We start from the raw sequence: 9,292 nt of genomic DNA on the forward strand, positions 1-9,292 counted from the left end.
GCTCTAGGCATGTCTTTGTTAATTTAGATCAGCAGCTGGAGTACCTCTTGTGCCAGTTTGGATTTTAATACTTTTCTACAAATTGACTCATTTAAATTTTGAAATTTATCTGTTTCATCTGGGTATTTATATTCATTGGGTATTCATATTTATTAGCATATAGTTATTCATAATACTCTCACCACTTTTAGTTTCTACTAAGTCTGTGGTTGTTTCTCCGTTTTCATTCTGTATTGTTAGTTTATCTTATTTTTTCTTTATAAGTTTCACCAGAGATGTATCTCACTAAACTTTTCAAAGAACCAGCATTTGGTTATATTAATCTTCTTTATTTTTATTTTACTTTTCATCTCATTTATTTTGGCCTATGTCTTTATTTTTTATGTTTGTACTACTGCTTTCTTTACAACTTCTTGAGTTGAATGATTCACTTACTTACTTTTATCCTTTATTTCCTGATAAATATATTTAAATACAATAGTGTATTTAAATGGAAATAGAGCTTTAATTTTAATTCTACACACTTAGGAATATATTATAAGTATTTTTATGTAAGTTTAAACATTTTGTAACTTTTTCTATGTTGTCCTTTTTGAACTCAAGAATTATTTAGTATTGTTAAATACTTTTATATTTTATATGGTTTTATCTAATCTTTATTCCTTTCTTTAAGACTTAAGCTAGTTAAGTAGACAAATGAGGGCATACAGATGGTAGTTGAAAAGGGGGTAGAAAATGGATTGTAGTCCCCTGAAGGGCCGGTGAATTAAAGGAATTTGGGAATTAGATTGAGCTGGAAAGAGCTTAAAATATGGAGCTCGCAACTGAGATTACAAAGTGGTTATGAAGTGGTTTCAGTTATCACTAATGACAAGGTCTAGGGAAGCCTCCAGCATGAATACTGAGGTAGAGTGAGGATACCTTCCTCATCAGAAGAGAGAGGTCATGGTTATGGAAGGCCATGGACATCATCCTTATCCTCATATGGATAAGGAAGTCACCTAAGACTTAAGAGAGAAGTAGTGTTGGATAGAATGACAGAAACCAAGAGCTAGATCTTCAAGGAATGGCAGGGGTAGTAGATGATTACAGCAAAAATAAACAGAGGACTGACCTGAGAACCACAACTGGAAGTGTCAAGGGAATAGGACAGGGACTGGACTAGAAGCAACAAGAAGATGCTAGGAAGACATCTGCAGTGTCTCTGGGTTCCAAAGTAAGAGGAGTGTGAGAGAAAATAGTCACCCACTGAGAAGACTGAGGGGAAATGGTGTCCTCAGGGGAAATCCAGGTTTTTGTAGAGCCTGAAGGTAAAGAGAAGGTGTAGCAAAAAGTCAAGGATATGAGTGATTTGCTGAGGACTGATTGTGACATCTGGAGGGCTCAGTGGAAAGGTTTCAGGACCTAGGAAAGGGTGGGAGATGGGTAAGAGAAGGAAGCATAAAGAGATATAAATTATGGGAGATATAGAATGACCTGGGATTTATTATAGTGGCTGACATAAAGAAGTTACACACCATAGTGAGATTAGTCCTCCTGTTCTAACATAGATAAGAGTCATATGAGTGGTGGGGAAAGGCTTAGAAAAAGGAGGGGAGCTTATAAGAGGGAAAGTCTATAAAAAGCATGAAGGAATCAAGGTCTCCTTCAGATTATTAATGTTCTTTTTATGCATGTTTATTATACTTATTTAAAATTTTTGTTCCATTTTTTTCAACAATTCTGCTTCAGGGATTATATGTTGTCTAGCTATTGTCATTTAAATAAGAATATTTTTTTTGAGGTCCAAGAGGGAAGGGATATATGTATACATATAGCTGATTCACTTCATTGTACAGCAGAAACTAACACAAAATTGTAAAGCAACTATACCCGAATTTAAATAAATAAGAAAGAATTGTTTTTATCAAAGGAGGGCCAAAGGTCAGGGGTTTCCTGTCGAATGTAGAAGAGCACAAGTTCAGCGCCAGGCCACTTGTCTCACTTCAACTAGAAATTTCCTTGTCCTGGATTCAACCTTGAATCCTCAAGTAGAAGCAGCATTAGCATTGGCAGGGCACTCTCCTGTGGCTGTAATCCACCAGCTCTGGAGGAATGGCTTTGGGCTTCCTCTGGCCGAATCGTCTTTATACACTAGTGTTTCCCCCTGTGGAACGCTCTCCCTTCTTCCACTATTCTCTTCTCCCAGTTAACTCCAGCTCAAGAGTCACTTTACTGGGGAAACCCTCCCTCTATCCCCAATCTAGACCTCCTGTTTTATGCTTTCCTAGAACCTTGTTCCTTTCCTTCAGAGCATTTATCTCAATTTGTAATGACAGGTTCATTATCATGATTATTTGATTTATGACTATATTCCCACAAGCCTGTAAACTGCATGAAAGTGGAAATGGTGTCTCTTTATAGTTATCATATTATCGCCAGCATTCTGGGCTGTGCCTGTCTTGTAGCCCACACTTAATAATGTATGAATAAATGATTTAACAGAAGAGCAGATGATGCTGAGGACAGTTTCCATTGAGTACAAGCCCTTAATATGTTTTTAAAAAAGGAGGGAGGTGGTCTTGAGAACAGATTATTTGAATTAGCACTTCCTGTATTGTGTTGGGTAGCATGACAAGCACTCATAACTTTCTTTCAATTGCTATCTATAGTTTCTACTACTGTATCAAACTTCTAACCTGGTACTTGAAGGTGGGAGAATGTAAACCAATAAAAACTTAAAAGCTTTCTCTCTCTCTCTCTCTCTCTCTCTCTCTATATATATATATATATATTTTATATATATGTAATATATATAAAATATATATTATATATAAGTTATATATATATATGTATACATATACATATATATTTAATATCAAACTTTCATATGGAAAAAGCACAGGGTTATAATGTAGCAAAACTATTTTGGAAACTGCTGAATTAACTTTATTGATAGGATCGATTGCAGATGGACCAATGCAAGGCATAGTATTTCAATTAGCAATAATCGCGCCTCGGATAAACCTCATTGGCTACGATACTGCCACTGCGCAAAGCTAAGGCATAGTATTTCAAGGTTAAGTACTACTGTGTTCCAATTAAATTACGGGTCAAAAGAGCAGAACATCCTCCTCTGAATTCTCTGAATTGTCAAGTCTCATCTACCCTAAACACGTTTCTCTATGAGACAGTCTTGCTGAGAGAATAAGCTTCTCAAGGGTCAAGGTGAATAGTTTATGATTAGATGGCAGCAAAAACATGAAATACATTAATTAGTCCGTAGTATTTAACAACCGATTTTACTAAACTGATTCCATGATTCTGTCAACGCTATAGTTTGTGTGCCAAACCCACTTTAGTTTTACACACACACCCCCACCCTCTCCCCCTTCCACTCTCTGAATCTGACATTCTGTAACGTCATCTTTATCTTGTTGATAATGTTGTACTGTTAACTAAATGGCACTTTTGCCCATTTCTGTCAAGGTCCAATCAACATGGTTAGGCTGTTATTTAGGAATCATAATGATACGTTAGCAGTGAATAATTTTAACATATTAATTGTTTATTCCTCTGGTTGTGAGGCCCTGAAGAAACTAATGACAGTAGCCTTGGTTGATTTCACATTTCTTTTAGTTGAGATCATTAGTATACTGAGGTGTTGAAATGTCACTTCTGACATTTTTCTTTGCAATTAAATTCAGTTTATCTTATATTTGTAATTGTTTTTCAAAAGAAAATAATTAGGAAGTGAGCAGTTTTGTTCATTCAGTTTCCCCATTAGGAAACATTCATTTTTATGTTAAAAATACTCTTAATTATTGTATTAGCAGCTTCAGCAAAATCAACTGGCAAATAAAATTGATATGTGTATATATCCTATATTATGTAATATATAGTAACATAAATGCTTGGTGTTATCTTAACACCTTCTCAGAGAAATTTTAAATGAAAATCTTGGTAGTTCAGTTTATAGGACCCTAAAATTCTTTCAAAGTAACCTATGACCTGTGGAAAGAAGATCATCTCTAGACATTTCTAGACATTTTACAGTCAGTAATCTTCAGTAAGGTACACACACTCATGCACACACACATATGTATATATACATGTATATAAACACATAAATATTATATATATATATAATAAAGATTGTAAAAGTCCAGACATGGGAGCTGTAATGCAGGAAAAGATATAATAAAATACAACTTAAAAAGTACAAAATACAATTGGAAACATAATTAAAAAGCAAATATCTGGGAGATATAATCATTCAAACATAATAGACAAGGATTAATAGACTTAATTATAAATATTCACATTAATTCATGAGAAGAATACCAAAATGCTAATATAAAATACAGTGGGGAAGGGGGACAAAGCAGACAGTTCAAGGAAGTGATACATAAATGAAAGATACTATTCACCTTCATTAATAATCAAAGAAATGCAAATTATAGTATCAATAAAACACTTCTTTAGCAAAAATAAAGATATATATATATATATATAGTTCAAAAAGAAGGTAAGTCCATGTAACTCTAGAAACAATACAAAAAATTTTTTGTCATAACAGACCACTATAAACTTTATGCTAATATATCCTTCAAAGAGATAGACAATTTTTTTCAATAAAATTAAAAGGCACAAAATTAATGTAAGAAGAAATTTTAAAGTATGGAAAGATAATTATTAAATACATTTAGTCACCAATCAAAAGTCTGTCTCTCATAAAGATTCACCTACATATGAAAACTTACATGACCAAATGAGGAAATGATGGACTATTCAATAAATGGTACTAGGTAATTGGTTATTTATATAGAAAAACAATAGCCTTACCTCATTTTGTACAGAGAAGTAAATTCCAACTGGAATAAAGATATAAATGAAGAAAGGAAACTTTAAATATTTTAATGAAAACATATATAAAAATATCTTTATGAACTTGTGATACAGGATTACTTTTTAATCATGAGCCAAAATTGCAAATAATAAAAAATATAACTTTGAATACAATAAAGTTAATTTTTTGTCTATAAATATGATACTGTAAACAAAGCAAAATGATGTTCTTGGTGATAAGTTAAACAAAATACTTATAACTGACTGACATATTGTATTTAAAATGTAGAAGGTATTCTTCAATTATAGACTTTTATTACTGGCAATATAGCAAACAGAGACACTGAAAGCCTTTGGCTATAAATATATAAAAGTGTTTGATAAAGTATGTACTTTCAAGTGAATCAACAAGCCTGTGAGATAATAATAAAATGTGCCAGTGTCAGGATCAAAACAATCATAGAACTACAGAGACATATGGAGGCTCTAAAACTTCTGGCTATACTAGCCTCCTAGAGCAAAGCACTCTGGGAGTAAAGCCTTGGACTTAGCAGTGCCAGGGGCCAGACTGGAAATTGTCCTGCCAAGAGATGCTACACTTTCAGTGAAGTGAGAGAAAACACAAAACTGAAAGGAAAATTGTCCCTCTCATCATTGGCTCTAGGCAAAGGTTTTAAAAAGTCTTTCTTATGACCAATTATAGTACTGCTAGCTGGCTTTATGTGGGTGTGGTTCCTGAAACAATGCAATTTGCATACTTTTTTTTTTTTTTTTTCTGGTACGCAGGCCTCTCACTGTTGTGGCCTCTCCCGTTGCGGAGCACAGGCTCCAGACGTGCGGGCTCAGCAGCCATGGCTCACAATCAGTTAGATTGGCAGCTGATTTCTCAGTTGAAGAGATGAAAGGCAAAAGGCACTGGAATGATATCTTTAAATTCTTGAAATAAAATAAAATGAAAAGCCCAGAATTCAATGCTTAGCAACTCTATTTTTCAACAGTGAGTGAAATATAAAGAGATTTTCAAATATAAAATAATCCAACAATTGTCTGTGACCAAAATATAGACCTAAATGATTTCTTCTGTCACAGGAGAAATTTCTGAGACCCAAGTAAAGAAAATAAGCATGTGGGTAAACCTAAACAAACAAAAATGGGTATATAAAGCAATAATGGTAGTGTTTAATTGTGACATTAAAATTAAGATAGTATATTAGATACTAGCTATATTAAACCAGGAAGGGAGTGATTATAACTAAAGTATCTTAAAGACTTTTTATTGTTTAGAATATGAGTAAACAGAGTAATTGTAGTCTTTGTTATGTATGCATGTCAACATTTCTACTGTGAGAATTAAAGAAAGAGAAAAAGAATACATACCTTTAAATGAGTGAGAGATGGTGAAATGAGTAGAAAACCAAAAGAGAAAAATATCCTTAGTCTATTTAAATGAAATGAAGGAAAAGAGTGAGGAGGAAGGGAGGAGAGAGAGAGGACAAAAAGAAATTTAAATAAGTATTCTTTTTTTTTTTTTTTTTTTGCGGTACGTGGGCCTCTCACTGTTGTGGCCTCTCCCGTTGCAGAGCACAGGCTCCGGACGCACAGGCTCTGCAGCCATGGCTCACGGGCCCAGCCGCTCCGCGGCACGTGGGATCTTCCCGGACTGGGGCATGAACCCGTGTCCCCTGAATCGGCAGGCGGACTCTCAACCACTGCGTCACCAGGGAAGCCCTAAATAAGTATTCTTATAGTTAAATACATACACTTCTCAGCAATTTACTCATTTATTTCTCACAACAATCCTACAATCTTATGAGGTAGGTATTATCCTCATGTATATTTTACAAGTGATGAGGTATTATTCTCACCTATATTTTACATCTGAGAATCTGAATGATAAAAATATCACACATCAATTTATTTTTTATCACCTAAAGTATTTATAGGTAACATAATAGCCTTGAATAGTCTTTAAAAAATTGTGGTTAAAAAACACATATTATAAAATTTACCATTTTAACCTGTTTTAAGTATACAGTTCAGTATCATCAAGAATATTCACATTATTGTGAAACAGATCTCCACAACTTTTTAATCTTAAAAAACTAAAACTCCATGCCCATTAAACAAAAATTCTTCTTTTCCCTCTCCCGAAGCCTCTGGTAACTACCATTCCATGTTCTGTTTCTGTGAATCTGACTACTTTAGATACCTCATATGAGTGGAATCATACAGTATTTATATTTTTGTGACTGGCTTATTTCACCTAGCATAGATGTCCTCAAGTTCCATCCATGTGATAGCATGTGTCAGAAATTCCTTCCTTGTTAAGGCTGAATAATATTCCATTGTATGTATATACCAAATTGTGTTTATCCATTCATCTGTGGATAGACATCTGGATTGCTTCCATAGCTTGGCTATTGTGAGTAATACTGCTTTGAACATGGGTGTGCATGTATCTTCCAGACTCCACTTTCAACTATTCAGATATATATCCAGAAGTGGGATTGCTGGGTCATGTGGCAGATATATTTTTAATTTTTTAAAACCTCCATACTGTTTCCACAGTGGCCGCACCATTTTACAATCCCAACAGTGCACAAAGGTTCCAATTTCCCCACATCCTCACCAACAGTTTTTGTTTGTTTTTTAGCCATCCTTACAGGTGTGAGGTGATATTTCTTTGTGGTTTTGATTTGCATTTCTCTGATGATTACTGATGTTGAGACTATTTTCTTGTGCCTGTTGGCCATTTGCATATCTTCTTCTTCAAAAATAAGTATATCCAGGTCCTTCGCCTCATTTTTAATTGGATCGTTTGTTTGAGTCATATGAGTTTCTTATATATTTTATACAGTAACCCTTTATAAACTATATGGTTTGCAAATATTTTCTCCCATTCCATAAGTTGACTTTTCATTTTGTTGATTGTTTCTTTGTACAGAAGTTTTTTTGGTTTGATGTAGTCCCATTTTTTTTATTTTTGCTTTTGATGCTTGTACTTTCGGTGTCATAGCCAAGAAATCATTGCCAAATCATACATGTTTCTTCCAAAAGGCCAAATGTTGAGGAGGTAAATGTTCAACATAAGAAATTAGAAAAATGGAGTAAATCCAAAAGAAGCAGTAAAAAGAAAATTAAAAGATAAGAGAAAGTGGGCTTCCCTGGTGGTGCAGTGGTTAAGAATCTACCTGCCAGTGCAGGGGACACGGTTCAAGCCTTGGTCGGGGAAGATCCCACATGTGGCAGAGCAACTAAGCCTGTGCACCACAACTACTGAGCCTACACTCTAGAGGCGGGAGCCACAACTACTGAAGCGTGCCTAGAGCCTGTGCTCCGCAGCAAGAGAAGCCACCACAATGAGAAGCCCGCGCAACCGCGATGTAAAGTAGTCCCCCCAGCTCCCCGTCTCTCCAAGGGGCGAAGAAACAAAGACACAATGCAACCAAAAATAAATAATAAATTAATAAATTAAAAAAAGATAAGAGAAAGAATTAAACAGAAAACAAAATATGATACAAAAGATTAACAAATATAGAAATTGATTATTTGAAAAAAACTAATGAAATTTGCAAACCTCTAGCAGTGTAATTAAGAAACAGGTAGAGAGGGAGCTCAAAAATGAACAATATTGGTCATAGAAAAGAAACATAACAAATACAACAGAATCTAGATTAGAAAAGTCTAAGAAGAAAAGAGTGTTTCACACTGTAACTCCATTTGATCTGAAAATTGTATCTCTGTTAGCTGTTAAAAGTAGAATGGTCTATGACTAACAGCAAATATTCTTAACCTTGTTTTGAATTCCAACTTTGCCACTTACTATGTGTAAATTATTTAACTTCTCTGTGCCTCAGTTCCTCATCTCTAAATGGAGGTAATAGTAGTACATTCCTCATAGCGTTAAGTTAATAAAATTTAATAAATGAATATATTTTACCTGTCTTTCACATAGGATGATCCAAGTAAGTGTTTGCTACAACTACTAGAGTATTAATTTGGGTTAACTCTAGAGGAGCAATGTTCTTGTGAGTCTTCTTTTTGCTACTGTACTCTTATATGAGTTTTCATTGCTTATTATCATGTCCAAGTAAAGCATGCTGAAAGGGAGAGCAGATGAAATCAAACTCAGAAATTACTTTACAGTAGTGCTTATTAGAGGTTGGAGAAGGAGGTGGAACTTAATAACTGAAGAAAAGTATTTTAGAAATTTATATCTCTGTATTGCATACCTCATTGAGATTAGGCTGTAGTAAATTTATACTGCCAGTAAATATAAGCAGTTTCCAAGTTTAAGTCATATAGTTTAAGTCATGTTCCAGTTAAAAAAAATCAAATCAATTCAATAAATCATATTTAGTTATTTTGGTGAAACTCAACATATTTTATTTTAGTAACTGGCTGAAAAGTTTGTGTCCTGCCAGAGAGCAAGGTCCTTGAAGGTGTGACTGTGTTTTATTCAATA

The 9,292-nt window shown here is 34.2% G+C and overlaps 1 pseudogene; it reads right to left on the bottom strand.

The window, feature by feature from the left end:
* Positions 1–2,828: 2,828 nt before the first annotated feature.
* LOC112396670 (uncharacterized) lies at positions 2,829–3,040 on the bottom strand (annotated as a pseudogene).
* Positions 3,041–9,292: the final 6,252 nt, after the last annotated feature.

The sequence above is a fragment of the Neophocaena asiaeorientalis genome, unplaced genomic scaffold, assembly GCF_003031525.2.
Source record: "Neophocaena asiaeorientalis asiaeorientalis breed wild unplaced genomic scaffold, Neophocaena_asiaeorientalis_V1.1 scaffold340, whole genome shotgun sequence".
Classification (NCBI taxonomy): domain Eukaryota; kingdom Metazoa; phylum Chordata; class Mammalia; order Artiodactyla; family Phocoenidae; genus Neophocaena; species Neophocaena asiaeorientalis.